This window comes from Chlorocebus sabaeus, chromosome 21, assembly GCF_047675955.1.
Source record: "Chlorocebus sabaeus isolate Y175 chromosome 21, mChlSab1.0.hap1, whole genome shotgun sequence".
Classification (NCBI taxonomy): Eukaryota; Metazoa; Chordata; class Mammalia; order Primates; family Cercopithecidae; genus Chlorocebus; species Chlorocebus sabaeus.
Window position 1 is genome coordinate 81484700 of NC_132924.1, and position 19482 is coordinate 81504181.

Consider the following 19482-nt stretch of genomic DNA (forward strand, 5'->3'; position numbering starts at 1 on the left):
GGAGAATAGCACTGGCTTGTTACTGTCCTCGACTTTAGGGTTTACACTGTTTGTTAAAGACTGCTTTGAATTTCATTTTATCAAACTGGAAAGGTCACCATATTTGTCTCTAGGAAAAAAATCATAATTTATTATGCCAAGAAAATAAGAAGAAAAACTACAGATACAAAAACAACAGATAATGTCAGAATAAAATGAAAATAGAGAATATGGTAAGTGGTAAATAAATGAATAATATTGAAGGCCTAAATACAAAATCAAATGTATAATTAAAAAATATTTTTAATCATTGCCTATAACTCCCAAGTGAACATTTCTAGTTCTGAATCTTCCCCTTACCTCCGCACTTAGCTGTCTGATGGATATTTCTATCTAGATGTCCCTTATATACTTCAACGTCCTTCCCTTCCCAAGAATAAATCTGCTTCTCTCCTAAATTCCCCTTCTGGTATCATCATGTTCTCAGTCACCCACGTCAGAAATCCAAGAATCCCAAGTCCTGACATTTTCCTACTTCCCATGCCCAATCAACTGCCAAATCCAGCTCTTTCAAATTCCCCTTTCTTTCTCTATTCAATGCTGCTTCTAGCCAAATTCTAGTTGTCCTAGCTGTCCCCCATATAATTACAAAAAGGATCTTTCCTTCCTTCAATATTGCTCTAGTTCATTCTCTATACTTCCTCCAGCGTAATACACATAAAATGCCAATGACTTCCAACTGATAACACCTCAGTGCTTCAGTGCTTCCTGCTCACCTTCCTTTCACACACATGCCATAACTTCTTAATTTCTCACATGGATTTCACACCCCTAACCTACTGGTCCTACCTGCAATACCCTTGTCCACCCCACTCTGCTCTTTACCTAACTCCTATTCCACTTTCAAGAGCCATTTTAGGGGACATCTCCTCTACGAAGCCTGCTTTTACACACAGCCCTCTGGCCCCAGACTGCATTAGCTGCCTTTTCCATTCTTTAATGCACCCTCAATATACTTTTATCATACAGAAGTTGGTCATATATACTTATGTACTGTCTCTTACATTTGGCAGATATTCCTTGAAGAAAAGGACTTATCACCTTTGCTTCTTTAGAGCCTAGCAATATTTACTGAACTGAACTGAAAATAAATGAAACTATGGGGAAAAAAACATATTGGTGGGCATGAGAGTATTTCTGAGGATTATAAATGTTTAGGAAAAGTAGAAATTGTTTTTCTTACTTATGCAAATAATACCTCAAGATTTACAAAGTGTTTTCATATAAGTTATATTGTTTGATCCTTACAACAGCCAAAGAAGGTAGGGTAAGGCAGATATTGAGGCTGATAGAGACCCTAAATACATAAGAAATTTTTCCAAAAAGGGAAATATTATTGATTTTTAAAAGGTGTGTGTGTGTGTGTGTGTGTGTGTGTGTGTGTGTGTGTGTATGTGTATGTTCAGATAGATCTTCATAAGATCAGAGTTCCAACTTCAAATAAATTCCTGTTCGGTCAAAATAGCCAGTTGGTTTCCTCCATATTTACTAAAAAGTTTTCCCAAAAAAGAAAAACTATCAATTGCTTATAAAAAATTTTCAATAACCTGTTTCCCTCTTTTCACTACTTTCTAAGTAGATTTTGGAAGACAGACCAGTTAATTCAGTCTTCTAAAGATAAAGAGAAAACTAATTCACTCTCACCTTCAGAAGGTCCACTGGGCTAGATACCTCCCAAATGTTTTTCTCATTTCTGAAGCTATCCCTTTTCTCAGGAGAATGCCAACAGCTAAGACCAGCTTTGGCCAAAGTCTTCAGCAAACAGGGGATAAAGAATGCTGAGGGAGAATATCACAAAGATTCCTGAAAAGGAAAAAAAAACACACACACACACAGGACAATGTAAATTATTTTGGGTTAGCTAATTCTATTAAGCTGAGATTTCATCCCACTATAGTACTAAAATTTGACAACGGGGACTTACTACATATCAAATTCCACGATTAATTTTAACCAAGCATTATCGTACTTAATGACATCAATGTCTAAGAAATTTTAAGCAACTTAATGGGAACAGGTAATGAAAAAAGGTAACATTATTCCAATTACATTGCAGTGTAGTACAGAAGGTCTGAATTACCCCTAAATAGCAGGAAGCAACGGTGCACCTAAATCAAAAAGAAAAAAAGGCACTTGATCTTATTCTACTCTAATGCTTCATGGGAATACACCGTGCTTCACAGTCACATCAACAACAGGCCATGGCGGGGAAGAATCTAATACAGACTGAAAAGAACAAACAATGAAGAACTAAGTATTTGATCAAGGTTGACAATGTCAGAGAGGAACTCAGCAATGCAATTATATTTTAGAGGTGGCTTTGAAGGCGGTAATAAAAGAAGGCATCTGGAATAAAGGGGTTGCTGAACACACCATTATAAGGAACAAAAAGCATAAGGTTAAGGTGGAACAGAATAAAACCTTAATTAAACAGAAGCCAACTAACAGGCGTGCTTGAATATTATGTTTATTAAACATCTCACTTTTATGAGAAAGGGTAAAACCACAAAAGGAATGCTTCAAAAAGCTTCTTTTAAACCAGAACTTAGGGTCAGTCTGTAGTAAGAAGAACAGAAACCATGAGTTCTAGACCTGCCTCCACCACTAACAGTATGACCTTGGGCTTGCTAAGTGCTTCTCAACCCTGCCTGTGCATTAGCACCACTGGGTGAGCTTTTAAAAAGTATCGATGGCTGGGCCACATCCAGACGAAATAAATCCCTGACCAATTAAATCAGAATCTCAGGTGGAATGGCACCAGTGTCATTATTTTGCAAAAGAAAGTCAGGGAAGGTATTCTTTGATGACCCCTCTAGCTCTAACATTCTGTCTTTTCTACACTTTTGGCACCTGACAACTCATTTATTTAAAATAGATACAATTTAAATTGATAGTATCCAAAACTTTAAAACCCTGTAGCAGTTCCCATTTTCAGGAGGCAGGAACTCAGGGTCCAGAGGTACAGTGATTTACACAAGGTCCAAGCAAAGCAGCAGCATGAGAATGGGGTCAGGTCTTCTAGGGAGGAGAAAGCCAGACGGACCATAAGCTGGGGCCAGACACAACTCTGTTTCAGGCTAGGCTGGGTATGATCCAAAGACATGAGCCACACTGACGACGAGGAAGTGATGAGGCTCATGGCTCTCTGGGCAGGGATGCATAACCACAGGGTTCCTGCTTTTTAAGGAACAACAGGCCAGGTCCAGTGGCTCACGCCTGTAATCCCAGCATTCTGGGAGGCCAAGGTGGGCAGGAATTCGAGACAAGCCTGGCCAACATGGTGAAACCCCGTATCTACTAAAAAATACAAAAACACCAGTAATGCCAGCTACTCGGAGGCTAAGGCATGAGAATCACTTGAACCCAGGAGGCAGAGGATATAGTAAGGATATAGTAAGCCAAGATGGTGCCACTGCACTCCAGCCTGGGCAACAGAGCAAGACTCTGTCTCAAAAAAAAAAGGAATAATAGCAGGCTGGGCACAGCGGCTCACACCTGTAATCTCAGCACTTTAGAAGGCTGAGGCAGGTGGGTCACCTGAGCCCAGGAGTTCGAGACTAGTCTGGGCAACATAAAGAAACTCTGTCTCTATAAAAAATACACACACAAAAAAAATTATCTGGGTGTGGTGGTGCACACCTGTGGTCCCAGCTACTCTAGAGGCTGAGGTGAGAGGATGGTTTGAGCCAGTGTCGAGCAGGCTGCAGTGAGCCAAGGCCATGCCACTGCACTCCAGCCTGGGCAACAGAGGAAGATCCTGTCTCAAAAACAAAAACAATAGAAAATAGTAATCTTAGTAGCTAAACTATTGAGCACCTTCTATGAGCTAGACACTGTGCCAAGAAGTGCTTTCGTCCTCACAAGAACTCTCTGACCCAGGTACTATTATCAACGCCAATGTATCAGTGAGGAAACTGAAGCCGAGAGAGATGAGTCTTGTCTCAAAAATGAGGGACCTCGAATTTTAGACTTTTAACAAAGCTACTGTCTCTCCCGACCATGCATTGCCTCAAAGAAATACAATTCCCTTGCAGGCTGGAGGCAAGGCTGCTCTGCCCTGATACCTACTTTGTCTTTTTTGTCTCAATGCGTTCTCACACTGGAAAGTGGAAACAGAAGCCTCCTGGAGTCTCCACGGTGTGGTGCTTTCCCATTTTCTCAGGCTAAACAATTACATTTCTGTTGTTTGAGAGAGAATTAACATTTTACAGAATAACTTTTATTCTTACACAGACACTTCCAAATTAGTACGGTTTGGATGCTGAGATTTAATTACACTATCTTGGAGAAGTTCAGCTCAGGCAGCCATCAGAAGAGTCATCACTGAAAACTGCCCTAAATAACTCAGTCCATCATGACATCTGAGTTTAAATGCCTAACTGAAATCTCTGGAACATCATTCATAATTCATGTGTAAAAAAGTTTTCTAACATTCTTACATTCATCTTCAATCCTCTTAGAGAAGTATCCATGTCGCAGTTTGCTGTCCCATTTCATTTACATTAGGTAAATTATTTCTTTTATTTGTATAGCATTGTTATTTACTATAATAAAATCTAATTTACAAATATGTTGCATATGAAACATATTTTAAGAGGCTAATGCAAAAGCATTACTGTTTCTGACACCTTAGACATATCCTAATTATGCTGTGTCAGAATTATCTTCATAGCTCATTTTAATAATAATGTGAAAAGATGGTTTTCATTAGACACATCTGGGAAGAAATAGAAGAGTGGTATTAAAAATAAAAACACAATTTTGGGAGACAGAAGGAGCCTGGAAGGTCACTAAATCCAACCATCTATCTGCCTATAGCCCATTCCATTTTAAGGAAATTATATGGAGTTGAATCTCTCTTCCTGTAGCTTTTACTTATTGCTCACAATTCTGGCCCTTGGAGCCACACCCAGGTGCATATTCTAATGTTAACTTCCCCAACCAAAGCCTACTGTTCAGAAAAAAAATAAGCTATTGTTTTGGTAGAGGTGCTGCTTGGATCAGGAATGAGCACCTCAGAGGCTGGTGGATGACCCAGGAGGTAGCTTTGTGCAGAGATACGCTAGAACAAAGACAATAAATAGTAAGACACGTTGATCAAACCAGCTCTGGGATTTAGTGGGATGTTGGGAGTCAGAGGAGAACCTACTAAATATGCAGAGATAGCAGAAAGACCATATGTGAGACCATGTGAAAGGGGTCAGTCCCTTGAGGTCATCTCAAACCTAACTTTCTACTTTACAGATCCCAACTGGGCAGCTGTGCAGTAAGTCCCTCCTCCTTAGGGTGTTCTGAGTGAGCTGCTGTTTTCTACGGCCCAGAGTGCCCAAATTCACACAGACTAAGATTACAGCACTCCATTTACTGCCATTCTTACGGCTACATTTCAGACTGACAGTTAATATTCCCCTAATCTTTTTGTAAGTCTTTTTGTTAGAAATGAGTGAAGGCTTTATTTTCACAACATCAATATTTCGCCTTCTTAGATTGGGTCCATTATCCCAACCTGCTAAAAACTTTTGACTTCCCAATCCTGTCCTTACAAAATATTCGTTATGCCATCATCTATGAATTAGACAAGAACACCATCTAGCATAACATTCATGCTACTAATAAAAAATTTAAAAGCCAACAACAATACCAAATTAGACACAATTTTAGAGAGTAAATAGTACAAAAATGTGAAAATCAAATTGTTAGTAAATAAAAATAAATTTACTTAAAATTAATAATTACCAATACTCTAAGTTGATTGCCAATTATCCTGAAAAATATAATAAGCTACATAAATGGATATGACCAAGCAATTCATTTGCTGGATAAAGGTGTTAACATTTACTTGTTAGAGATGGCAAAACCCAGAAGAATGAGGTTTCGGCATCATTAGAGAAAATGAGGCCATAGTTGAGATAATTGGCAACATGAACTTTGTAGCTGGAATAATTACCTGTGCAGTCGACCAAGAAGTTATGTTTGAGAAACATATTGCAAAAACAGAGCCAAGTTAGCTTCAACCTTCCCTGAGGCAACCATGGGAATTAGCAGAATCTGTCATTTTAGGTCATCGGTATCCCCTTGCCAAAGTGAAACTGTTCTCTGAAGAAGATCTCAACTGCTTTGTCTAATTTAGTTCTCAGTCAGCCTCACGGGCTCTCTCCTTACGGTAAAAAGTCTCACACCGAAGGGCTTTTTAAGTTCTCCTGGCTGCTTTTCTTAGTTTTTCTGTCTCCACCATTACAGTCAGGTGCCACTTCTCAGGTGGTCAGTATGCCTGCCCAGAGCAATTTAACCCAGCCTCACTCCACTAATTGGATATGCCTGGTCCTCTCCAGGCTGACTCTGGGTAAAGTAAAACCGAAGTGCCTCAGAGGGAGGGCCTGATGCACCAGCCTATTAAAAAAGCACATGAGTGAATGTGTGAATTTCTTGCCATCTCTGATGACCATTCAGAGGGCTTTCTGGTTTGCTTCCTTCTTCTAGGCTGTGCTGAATGGGTAAACTTTTCCTTCAACAACTGGTGTTGTAGACCCACTAGGTGCCACAAGAAATACAAAGACTCTAAGACTTGGCAGCTACTGCTCAAGAACAGAGATAGGAGATAATATCATTTTATGTTCAATGGCATTTGAGGTCATTTTTCAGAGAGGTAATCTCATTTAATACTGAAAAAGTGTTTTTCTAGCATTTTACAGATTTAAAAAATAAGTTTCAGTAAGGAACTTCTCAATGGCTCATTGTAGCTAGTAAGTGGCTAAGCCAAGACTCCAGGTATTTTGTAATTCTTAGTCCACATCCACTGACCCATAGGTTCATCCATTAGTTATGCAGGCAAAATGACCACATAGCGATATATTGAGTGCTTACTCCATCCTGAGTACTGTTATAACTGGTTAGCATATACTTGATCCTCATGACAACTTAATGAGGTAGGCAATTTCAATATCCCTATCTAATAGATGAGAAAACTGAGGCACAGAAAGAGGACTAATGGCCCAAGGTTGTACAGCTAGTTGGGGGCAGAAAGTGATAAACACAATGAGAGCCATGCCACCCGGAAGAAATGTGGAGGAAGTTGTTGGATTTGTTGCTAGGAAGAATGCTAAGCAAGTTTTGGAACGTTTTCTGGCATTTCCAGAACAGTGAGACTTTTCTTCTCTTGGAAATCTTGTGAGAAGACATTGGCATCAGAGATGAGAAAAAGATGGCAATTCCAAGAAAAGAAAGAAATGTGATTTTTTCCCCATCCCCTCCGCTATGACTATGGATGTGTGAGGGACTGAGCAGCACAGAGAGCTAGCGGCATATGAATACCATCTGCTGCTTTAATACTTGATATGTATATTTTCTGTTACTTCAGATTCTTTGGACAGATCACACTGGTTGAGTAAAGCAGAGGGAAGAGACTGTTGGCATTCATGACCTTACATTTGTGGTTTGTGATTTGACAGTGGATACCCAGGAAGCTTATAAAGTGTAGTGATTTAGCAATATGCTGGGATACCAGTTTGAGTCATACAAACTCACTGGCTACTGGGCAGTCACACCTCAGTGCAGCTTCTTTGTTCTGAACATGTTTTCAGGTATGAAAAGGAAGGAGCCAGGAAGAAAGGAAGTGCTTCAGCATTCAGTGAGTCATTTTCGTGGCCCATACTTGGGACTCAGGGCTTTCAAACACCTCTTTGATTCCTGACAATAATCCCATAAGGGTAGACATTATTGCAACAATTTTATACATGGGCATATTAAGGCACAGAGAAGTCTAGTGACAGACTCCAAAGTCAGAGAGCTTGTCCGTGTCAGAGATGGCATTTGAATCCAGTTCTTTCTGACCCTCCTGTGGCATGGCCTCTTCCATTTCTGCTCAAAGAATTAAGTAAACACACAAACAAAAATTTTGCAAAGAGGAGGGAAAGCCACTAGATGACATGACATTTTAGTTAAAGTTAGAAAAGCAGTATCTTTAGATATGTTTGATAACATGGAAAAAACACAGGACACTTAGTGGAAATTAGTTCCAGGAAAAAGCCAGAAGCCTCTACAAACCTTTTCATATTTTTGAACTAAGAGGTGCCTTAGGTTGGGTGTGGTGGCTCACGACTGTAATCCCAGCACTCTGGAAGGCTTAGGTGGGAGGACTGCTTGGGCCCAGAAGTTTAAGACCAGCCTGGGCAACATAGTGAGAACTTGCCTCTACAATTTTTTTTTTTTTTAATTTAAAAGGAGATACTTTAAAGTCTAAGAAACCAGTCCCCAAGGGACTGCTGTGTTCCCAGGAATTCAGAAGTGGAAGGAGAAATGCATCAAAGATAGGACTATTCCTGCCCTAGCACAGGGGTAAAGATATGACCACGGTAAATACTGTGAAGGACAAATAAAGGGCTTAGGTGGTCCAAAGGAGACAGAAAGTACTTCTGGTTGGAATCAGGCAGTAAATAATGACAACCTCATTGAGACACTGGCAGGAAAGAAAGGGGAGAAATAGAATGATAACTCTAAGGAAAAGCAGGATGAGAAGTGATTTTAGGCCAGAGGAGATTTGAGTGCATCTGTAGGCTGAGATGTAAAAAGAACAGACAAAGAGAGCGAGTGAAGCTGCAAGTTGGCAAAAGTAAGCAGAGCCAGGCCTCATGTAAAGGATGGGAATAGGACATACAGGGATTGGGGAGTTTCTACCATACTTCAGCCACATGTTGTGCACATCATAAATGTTTAATCTACTTCAACATGGTAAGGGATACAGAGACTCATTTCATGTCTCCTTCCATGTTGGAGAGAATACTCCTCGGATTGAAGCTTTTCTGAAATAGCCAAGAACTATCACAACAGCCCATATGCAGCAACCTGCTTATTTGCATATTGCCCAGTCTTCTTACTGGAAAACAGTTGGAGTCAGTCAAAATGAAATGAAATGCCAGCACACTTCAACAGTAATACAAATGCCATGCAACCTCGAACTTGAGTTTAATAGAATAAACAAAACAATTTGCTTTGATGACTCTGAAAAGCAACTGAACTTGTTCCAACTTGAGCAGGGGTTTGTTTATTTTGCTTAGCTCCAGTCATTTACTGAAATCACTCAAGAAACATTTAGTGAGAGCCTACTGGGTAATGCATACTAGTACGAAGCTAGAATGCTAATGATTTTTATATTCTTCCTTCATTTCTACTGCATTATTTTAGATAGGGTTTCATTTTTAGGTGGGGGAATGTCTGCAGCTAATGTTTAATAATATTTATTCTTTCTGATCAAAAAATTGTTTTTGTTTTCCAAAATATAAAAAGTACAGAAATTTTTTTAAAAGAAATTTAAACATTTTCTTCCATGTTCATGTTAATGTTTTGGTGTATGTTTTCCAAGTCTTTTATTTTTCTTGTGTGTCTGTATTCACTTTTTTCAGAATAGAAGTGTATCATTCAGCACACACTGGTTTATCAACCTGCTATTCTCACTTAACCATACACTGTGAACATTTCCCCAACTCATTAAATATTCTATAAAATCATTTTTAGTGTCTGAATATTCTACCATGTAAAGAAGCCATATCTATTTAATCACTGCCCTAATAATGGATATTAATGTTATTCCAATTGGCTGACTTTTTATATGATCTTTTAAAGGTGCGCTATTTTATTAGCACTGGCTGAAAAACCACCAGTAAGATTGTTATACAGAATCTGATATATGGAGCATTATTCAACTGTGAAGTTCCTTTTCTCCCATCTAAGATTGTGATCAACTGAACCAAGAGTATTTCAGGCCAAGTACCTGCTCAGAGCAGAGCCAGTCGAAATGCCCACTTATTTCTCACCTTCTCCCACCACAGCCTTGCCCTCACCATTTGCTGTGGATCTGTAGTGTGACAGTGAGTAGTCTGCCTGATTGGAAGGGAAGAACAGTTAGAAGTTATGTGCTTAACCAGCTCATGATTTTGAGGCTCTATTGCAGTAGTTCTCAGCTCTGTTGGGCTTAGGAATCACCAGAGCTGGTTTTAAAACCACAGGTGATATGTTTACTATCTTGATTATGTTGATGGTTTCACAGGTATATGTTAAAATTTATCAAATTGTCCATTTTAAATATATGCAGTTTGTTGTATTTAATTATATCTCAATAAAGCTGTTAAAAAAGCAAAACTCCAGATGGCCAAAGCCCACAATTGAGATTCCGATTTAATTGGTCTTGGATAGGACTCTCCAGGTGGTTGTAATGTGAAGCCAAGAACTCTTAATCTAATATATAATGAATCTTTCCAAATTTAAATTGATGTGATTGACATAAAATTGATAAGGGAATATTTTTAAAGAAGTGATTTTATCATTTTCAACTACAAACAATAACAGATTTCGTTAAAAAAAAAAAAACTGCCACACAGCAAAGAAATTTAGAGACTTCCTTTAATGATTCGTACTAATTCATAAATCCAACCTTTAACAGCCTAACGTGTACTAGGTACTATGCTAGGTAGCACATAGATTATATGCATGTATGGAACTGACACTTTTTAAGAGCCCAATATTCTCTTAAATGAATTTAAACTAGATTAAATCCACAAACTAGTTAAATATCGATTTGTCTAGGAAAAACTAAACGGAGAAAATGTAAAAATGAACCTGTTGTGGCCCTATCTGGCAATCACGGATTCTCTATGAGGGCTATTCAAATCCAGGAGGTTTTGCTCTATTTGCCAAGCTGCTGAGCTGGGCACAGGCTTTTTAGCAAGAATGTGAGAAAAGCTGTCCCGGAAAATTGGAAGCTTCCTGCCAGAGGCCACCATCCTCCCTTCCTGACATATGAGGTTCTATGCGAGTGTCTTCACATACAGATATCAAGACAGCTTCATATCCACAATAAAATAGCCAAGGCCTCTTATTAGGGAAAATTGATATTTAATACTAGCTCACATATGTCTTTACTCTGTTACTAAAAAGAAACCTTGAACATAATTAGTGTTGGCTTTGAATGCAGTTTGGAACTGCACCCAGCTGGAAAGGGGCCATGGAGCATTGGGTTTCATTCCTCACCAAGCTGAGCACTCCCTGAAAGGGATTAGAAGAGAAAGAAATGGAGCCGACCCTCATTCAGAACGAAATGCCCTCCTTGGGTTCACTGGGATGACTGTGGAGGCGGGGCAGGTAGGAGAAGAACTGGAACTGCCACCCTCCTCAATTCCTTGTCTCCTCCTACCTCCATAAGGCACTGCAAAATGAAATTAGGTGAATGGAGCACTTGGGCTGGGGAACGAGGGGTGTGACGTATTCAGGGAGCTGCTTGTGTATGGGAAGGCGCAAAACACCTGCCTAGAAAGAGAAGGTGGCTGTGGAGTCTCACACGGCCCCAGTGGAGGGAGATTCGCTTTGTTCAGAGGATGGAGGCCAGGCAGGAATTTCAGGTTAGGATCAATGCGTGCAGAGTATTAAGAGAAATGTAAATTGCAAAAAGGTAGGATTTCCAGACTGCTGATCACTATCACTGCTTCAGCTAAAACAAAACAACACTGAAGGTTTTTTTCTAAATAGAAATGGATGACATATTTTACATCCTGCATAGGAAGGAAAGCAAAGCCATCTGGCAACTTTCAATAACCAGCTCAACGCATTGCACCTCCCCCTCCTACCAACAGTCTGCGACAGCCACACTCATACAAAAATCTGAAGCTTCTGACACTTTCTTCCCAAACTTCCCCATCTGTTCTGACATCTCCTGTTGACCTCTCTCCAGAGCCTCTTTAGATCTCTCCCTGGGTCACTCTTCAATTCCATTTTCACTCCAGCGCCATCTCGCGCATCACCCCAGTCTCCAGGCACTAGGCCTGAGGACAGGTCACTCCTCCTTCATTCCGATGCCCAGCTCAGGGGTCCAAGACCCCATTTTGGAGGAGGAGGAGCATGATAGCTTCCCCCACGTTCTAATGGTTTCAACAGCATCTTATATGTAACCTGTAATAGACCCTTATTTTAGTAGTGAAAAATTAAAATTTAGCAAAATTTCCCCTGGCAAAAAAATCTCACACCCATAGAAGCTGTGAACACAAGGTTATGTTTACCTTGTTAGATAAAACAATATGCATAGACTTTTGGAGGACACCTAGATTCTAACACTATCTATATCATAATTTGCAGTTCTCACTACTAACTTATACATAAAAATTATGTTTTGCATATTACATCTTTCATATTAAAAAGTTGTATTTGAATGATTGATTTCCCACTAAATCAAGCCAAATATATGTCTCACCTTTGACTTATTCCTGCCACCGCCCTGGGTTTGTTTTTAGATCATTACAAAAAGAAGAACCCTGAGCCATTACAAACTACAGGCATACCCAGCAAATAGTTCCTGACCCAAGAGACTCTCAAATCCATATTCTTAAGTTGTATTTTAGTACAACTGCTGCAACTGTGCAGACCTTGAATTCTCAAGTTAAAAAACTTCATTAAAGTACAGATACAAAAATATAAGCCCATATTAAATAGCCCTGAGTAAATTTGGGTCTGTTTCCTTATAATTTTAGTCACTATGACCGTATTTCACCCAATCTCTTATTAAGAAAATCTTGTTATAGTGGTTGCAAAATGAATTGACACTCATCCCACAAAACTTTAAAACATTACAAGTCATTTCATAGAAAGAGTAGGGGATAATTTTCTTGGAGAAAAGATGAAGGTGAAATGTGAGAGTGCTATTTAAATTTGATGGGTTTCTGGGAGTACAGTGGTTGGCAGTCCTCGATGTACATGAAACTCCCTGGGGCACTTTCGAAAACAGTTCTGATGCTTGGGCCCCAGTCCCAGGGATTTAATTGGTCTGAGGTAGGGACTGGGCCTTGATCAATTTTTAAAGCTCAATCTAATATGTGTTAGAGGTAAACCTTCCCTGAAGGTAGATTTTACTTCAGTACAGTACTAAGAACTTTCTAAGGAGAAGAACTGTCCAAGGACAAAACAGGTCACCTTGTGAAAGCCAAGTCCTCTGTCACAACAAGTGTGGAAGGGCGGCCTGTATGACTGAGCGCCTGTCAGGGATAGTGGAGGAAGTGGTCCAGCACTGGGTGGTTCAGACCCTTGAAACTGATTTTTTTCTATACTAGTTCTACCTTGGGTCAGTATTTAAGGTAAAGCAAGCAAAGAAAAACGCTTTGTTTGTTATGTCATCCTTTAAACGAAATAGTTTATATAACATCTTTCATATCATCCCAATAAAACTTGTTAATTTGCACATAAAATCAGGCAAGTACAAAATTTTGTTCCATTTTCAGTTTTATTCTGTTTAAAGAACTTCCCTTCTACAATGAATTGATTATATTCTAATCGCTGATACTTTTTCCAACTTTCCACTACTTCAGCCTATGAAAGGCCTTTTTTAATCAGTTGGCATTTATTTTTTCTTCAATTCATAAAAATAATTCCTCACCCCAAATGTTCTGTGAAATGTTATTAATATAAAACTACCTATGGATTTCTCTCCAATTATCTTTTTGTTTTTCTTAAGCACTAACATGAAAATTTCCTCTAACCTTTTCTAGGAGATAAATTTTGGCTCTTAAAGGATGATACCCTTAAAGTTTTTTTCCCTCAAATTTAAATGCATGAATACTTGCAGAAGTTAACAGAATAAAAAGGAAAAGGTCTCTGAATGTCTCTATCATTAGGTCAGGATTTTTGAAGTTTTACTTTTTGTTGTTTCTTTATAACCGGGTTGATGTTAATACTATATGCTATTTTACAACTTACTTTTTAAATGTTACAACATGTGTTGAGATTGTTCCATATCAGTACACACGGGCAGAGACTTTTTTTTAATTTTATTTTTATTTTTTTGAGACAGAGTCTCGTTCTGTCGTCCAGGCTGGAGTGCAATGCAGCGACCTCAGCTCACTGCAACCTCTGCCTCCCGAGTTCAAGCAATTCTCCTGCCTCAGCCTCTTAAGTAGCTGGGATTACAGGCGTGCGCCACCATGCCTGGCTAATTTTTTTGTATTTTTAGTAGAGATGGGGTTTCACCATGTTGATCAGGCTAGTCTCAAACCCCTGACCTCATGATCTGCCCACCTCCGCCTCCCAAAGTGCTGGGATTACAGGCGTGAGCCACCGCAACCGGCCAGGCCTACATCTTTTAACAGCCACACAGTATGGATGTACTTTAGCTTTGTAACTATTCCACTATTGACAGTCCACTGTTGATAGGTGCTTAACCCATTTTCTTTAAGGAAACAAAACTACAGTAAAGAATTTTGCAAATATGTTTATGTATACACAGATCCCCCAAAATGGAATTTTTGGTTCAGTGATTACTTACATTTTAAATTTTGATAAAAAGTATCAAATTGACTTCCAAAAAGGCTATTATGACTTATACATTCATAAATGTATAAGAAAACTGTTTTTCCATCTTTTTGCCAATACTATATACCACCAATTTTCATTATTTCAATCTCAAAGGCAAAAAAAAAAAAAATTGAGTCTTGCCAAAGTTTAGAGTATAAGCCAAAGCATGAGCAACTTTCTAGATTGTTCTTAAATTTTACAAAAAAAAAGATGAAGCTAAATTATCACAGCAGATGTCTGAAATCTACACCCAAACCTGGTGTTTTGCTCAGATCCTAAGATTGTGTGAGACCTTTGCAGTAACTCCTTCCTCTTTTCCCCCTCATAATCACTTACCTTTTATTGTATTTTTGTTTTAATTGTATATATTTATAATGTACATTATGTTTTGAAATATATATGAATTGTGGCATGGCTAAATCAGGCAATAAACATACGTATTACCTCACATGTTTATCATTTTTATGATAAGAAGACTTAAAACCCACTCTTAGCACTTTTCAAGAATACAATATGTTATTAATAACCATAGTCATCATGTTTTATAATAGATCTCTTGAATTTATTCCTCCTAACTTGTTTTGTATCCTTTGACCAACATCTCCTGAACCTCCCTCCCTTCCCACCACCCCAGCCCCTGGTAACCACTCTCTACTTCTATGAAATCAGTTTTTTAAAGATTCTACATGAAAGTGAGATAATGTGGTATTTGTCTTTCTGTGCCTGGCTTATTTCACTAAACTTAATGTCCTCCAGGTTCATCCATGTTGTCATGAATGACAGGATCTTATTCTTTTTATGGCTGTATAGTATTCCATTGTATATACAGACTGCATTTTCTTTATCCATTCATCTGTAGATGAACACTTCAGTTGATCCATGTCTTGGCTATTGTGAATAGTGCTGCTATGAACACAGGAGTTCAGATATCTGAATATACTGATTTCATTTCTTTTGGATACATGCCCAGTTGGATTGTTGGATCATATGGTAGTTCTATTTTTAATTTTCTGAGGAGCCACAATACTACTTTCCATAATTGCTGTACTACTTTACATTCTCACCAACAGTGTACAAGTGTCCTCTTTTCTCCACATCCTTGCCAGTACTTCATACCTTTCATCTTTTTGATAATAATCATTCTAACAGGTGTGAGGTGATATCTCACTGTGGTTTTAATTTACGTTTCCCTGATGATTAGTATGTTGAGTACTTTTTCATATATCTGTTGCCCATTTGTATGTCTTCTTCTGAAAAATGTCTATTCAGGTGCTTTGCCCATTTTTTTACTTGGGCTGTTTTTTCGTTATTGAGTTGTCTCAGTTTCTTATATATTTTGGATATTAACCACTTATCAAATGTATAGTTTGCCAATATTTTCTCCCATTCCAAATAATCCTTTCCTCTTGAAATCCTTACCACTAAAGCCTTTGAAAGACAACTCAAAACTCACCTCCTCCAGGAAGCCCTCCTTGATTAATTACCTTGATCTCACACATTTTTATTCTTCCTTTACTCTGATCCTTCAACACTTATGTATTTAGTCTAAATTGGCTTTAGATTTCCCTTTGTGTCTCCCAATAATTCCAGAAAGACAGCAATATAGGGGGCAATTAACCAACAGATATCAATAAATATTTATTAAACATTATATTTAGTTATCCAGCCAACAGAAATTCATTTGGTGCTGTATTGAGTCCAGTTTTTCTGCTTTCCCAGGTTTGCCTGCCCCTCTCCACACTGTTCCTCTAGCAGCTTGCTCAGTGTAAAGTCCCTGCCACAGCCACCATCTTTTCTCCCGGCACCATCAGCTGTCTCAGGCTCTCTGTAGCCGATGGCTCTAATTCAGCCTGTCATGTCCACACCGCAGCAGGAGCTATAGCCCTGCACCCTCATCCTGTGTAGCTGCTATTATAGAGATTCTGGCTTCCTGAACCACTTCTACATTCCAACAAAGCACCTTGCTGTGGGGTATAGGATCGGGCTTCCCCAGAGGCTGACCAGAGGGTCATGGTAACATAATCTAAAAACAGGAACTTAAAACTTAATGGGATAACCTTGACCAATAAGAGACAGGAGATAAGAAGGAGCTAAAAGATCGATTCCTTGCCATTCCTTCTTGTGACAGACTGTTGCAAGGTACAGTGATCCCAAAGACCTGTCTGCAAGACAGTGTGTCACAGAGCAACCAGCTGTGTTTCCTTGAGAAGCTTTGGACAGCTTGGCAAAGCACTGTTACGTATTATATTTGTCTGGCTTTCCCTGTTCCCTCACTACTTTTGTCCTGGAATTCCATCTCCTCATAAAGCCTTCTCAAGTGAGCTCAGATTCTGTTTTCTAGGGAACCGAGGCTAAGACAATCATCTACATAAACTCTCCACTCTACATTAGACTAACCCTGAGAAACGGTACAAAAGAGGTATAAAAGAAACAAATCCTGTCCACGACAGCCTCACAATCTAACTGAGAAGGCCAGACTCTACCCATATAACAATAAGTGAAAAAGACAAAGGAATGAATGAATGTAATCAGAGGGCAAATTGTGCAGTGGTTTAGAAAATGGGAATCATTTGATACTACTCAGTGTACAGAGCCCAGAATAAATACAAAACGTTCACTGAGAAGAGGAAAACCATCAGATCTCACTCAGGGCAGATTGCTAAGGAAGAGGGGCTTAAAGAAAGGCTGGGAAGACAGAGAAGGGGGGAGGACTGCAGGGAGTGTGTTCCCTGGAGAAGAGTCACTTTGGTGAAGCCAGCACAGCCACAACAGTGGGCGTGGTAAGGAGAAGCAGGGAGAGCCAGAAGGACAATGAGTTTCCCTGAACAGAGGGGCTTGCTGGGGGAGAAGCAGGCGAGTCCAGGGTTCATAGCAGAGAGCCGCGGAGGCGAGAGAGAGGGGTTTGGAGGTGAAAGGCATTTGCTACTCCTTATATTACCATAGAAGAGATGAAAAAGAAAAAAAAAAAAAACACTCCATTTCTTAAGAGGTTGCAGTATAATATTCCCAGCTTCGCCCACGCCCTCCATCACACCTGTGAGCCATCAGCACAAGGAGTTTGGGGGAAGAAACAAGGTCTTCTTGGCCCTGAGCCTTCTGGTCTCTCTTTCATATCTGCCATCTGGCAATGCGGGTGCCTTTCCTCGGCAGGCCTGCCCGTGTGAGCAACAGCCTGCGGTGGGACCTCGAAGGTGACAACGTCTAGTGGAGAAGGAGGTACCCGGAAGCCCTCGTGGCCACACATTTAATCACTTCCCCAGTCGGCCTGAACTGTAATCAAGTTGGCATTTCTCCTTCAATCTGGTTTTTGTGTTGTCTTTCTCAAATGGCACAAACTTGGGAGGGAGGACAGGAACAATATTTAATAACTTCCTAAAACATCAAAAGGGGGCTTAGATCTGATGCAATGAGAAATGGGCATGGCAGGAAAGAAGCATGATAAAAAGAGATAATAAATGCTTCTTGATTAAACGGTTGCCCTACATCCTAATTTCTACCCATAAAAAGGAGAAGGCCGGGCACAGTGGCTCATGCCTGTATCCCAGCACTTTGGGAGGCCAAGGCGGTGGATCACCTGAGGTCAGGAATTTGAGAACAGCCTGGCCAACATGGCAAAACCCTGCCTCTCCTAAAAATACAAAAAATTAGCTGGGCATGGTGGCTGGCACTTGTAATCCCAGCTACTCGGGAGGCTGAGGCAGGAGAATCACCTGAACCCAGGAGATGGAGGTTGCAGTGAGCTGAGATCGCGCCATTGCACTCCACCCTGGGCAACAAGAGCAAAACTTCATCTCAAAAAACAAACAAACAAACAAACAAACAAAAAACCAAAAAGGAGATGAGAGGCTCTGTGGCTTCCAAATGGTTGCTCTTATGTAGTTCTTTTTACCCTCCAGTGTTTTTCACAGCGGCCCTCTCTGGCTATATTTCTGTCATGAAGTTCCCTTTTCCTCTGAGAGATGCTGCGAACATTTCAGAAACATTTTGCTTGCTTCTTCCAGTCCAGAAGAATGATTCTTCCATGACAGAACAGGGCCAGCTGCTGATGTGAGTCCATTCCTCCAGATCAGCATGACTAAGATATTCATCTTCATGGAGCAAGAATAACTACAGGAGATTTGAATGCTGCATTTGCTTTAAATAAAACTGTAGATGCAATTTCAGGAGTAGGATAGAGACAGCAGATTTCTTTTATAGTACCATAGTGTCTATTTTAATCAGTATATTACAGATGTTTTGAGACATTCCCGCAAAATTGACATGGTTGACAACGCTAGACAGAACTGCCTCACGGGGGAAAAGAGGAAAAGATTAAACCACAGGCATGTGGCAAAGGAACCTGCTTTGTCAGAACTATGCTTTGTCATCACTGCTGAGATCAGAGAGCTGTTTCTATGGCAGCAGGCAACACGTACTGGCCAGGAGACAATCATGTAGGGATTTTTAATTTCATTTGATGTCTAATTGCCTACTACTTTGGGAAAGAGACAAATAAAAAAAAAAAAAAATCCTCCTTAACTAGACAGACTAATACCCCCAAGGAAAATCTTCCCTTAAAGAGTAAGTGATCGAATGTCTCATGATTCTCTGCTTTTGCAACACAACACGCTTCCCCTAATTTGATCAAATAATACTGGTGCTTCTAAGGATGCTTTAAGCTAATAGCCAACAGTAGCCTATTGTAATTGCTATGGAGATGTCTTAGTTTCCATAGTTTTGTTCTATGTAGCTATAACAGAAAATCTGAGACTGGGTAACTTATAAGGACAGAAATTTATTGGCTCACAATTCTGGAGTCTGAGAAGTCCAGTATCAAGGTGCTAGCATCTGGTGACCACCTTCTAGTCGCATCACCCCATGGCAAAAGGCAGAAGGACAAGAGATAGCAAGAGAGAGACAGGGAAGGGGCCAAACTCATCGCTTTATAATAACAATAATCCTACCTATAGGGGTGGAGCCCTCATGGCCTAATCATCTCTCAATAGTCCCACCTCTTCATACTGTGACAAAGGCAATAAAATTTCAACATGAATTTTGGAGGGGACAAACATCCTAACCCTAGCAAAAGAAAACAAATAATTTTCTGGTAAGTGAGGTAAATATTCTAGCAATTTGATT

At 39.7% G+C, this 19482-nt stretch overlaps 1 protein-coding gene across 49 annotated transcripts in view; it reads right to left on the reverse strand.

Annotated features, from left to right (window-relative positions):
• The window catches only part of NRCAM (neuronal cell adhesion molecule), a 305485-nt gene that overhangs the window by 245723 nt on the left and 40280 nt on the right, over positions 1-19482 (reverse strand). For 44 of the 49 annotated variants that reach the window (XM_073009268.1, XM_073009263.1, XM_007982586.3 and 41 more), the window contains exon 2: positions 1684-1842. The exons of 2 other annotated variants lie outside the window; for them this stretch is intronic. The gene's annotated coding sequence lies outside the window, so the exon portion shown is untranslated. Of the gene's footprint in view, positions 1-1683; positions 1847-5986; positions 6297-19482 lie in introns of those variants that run through there. 3 more of the 49 variants (XM_073009273.1, XM_073009260.1, XM_073009253.1) reach the window with 2 other exon arrangements.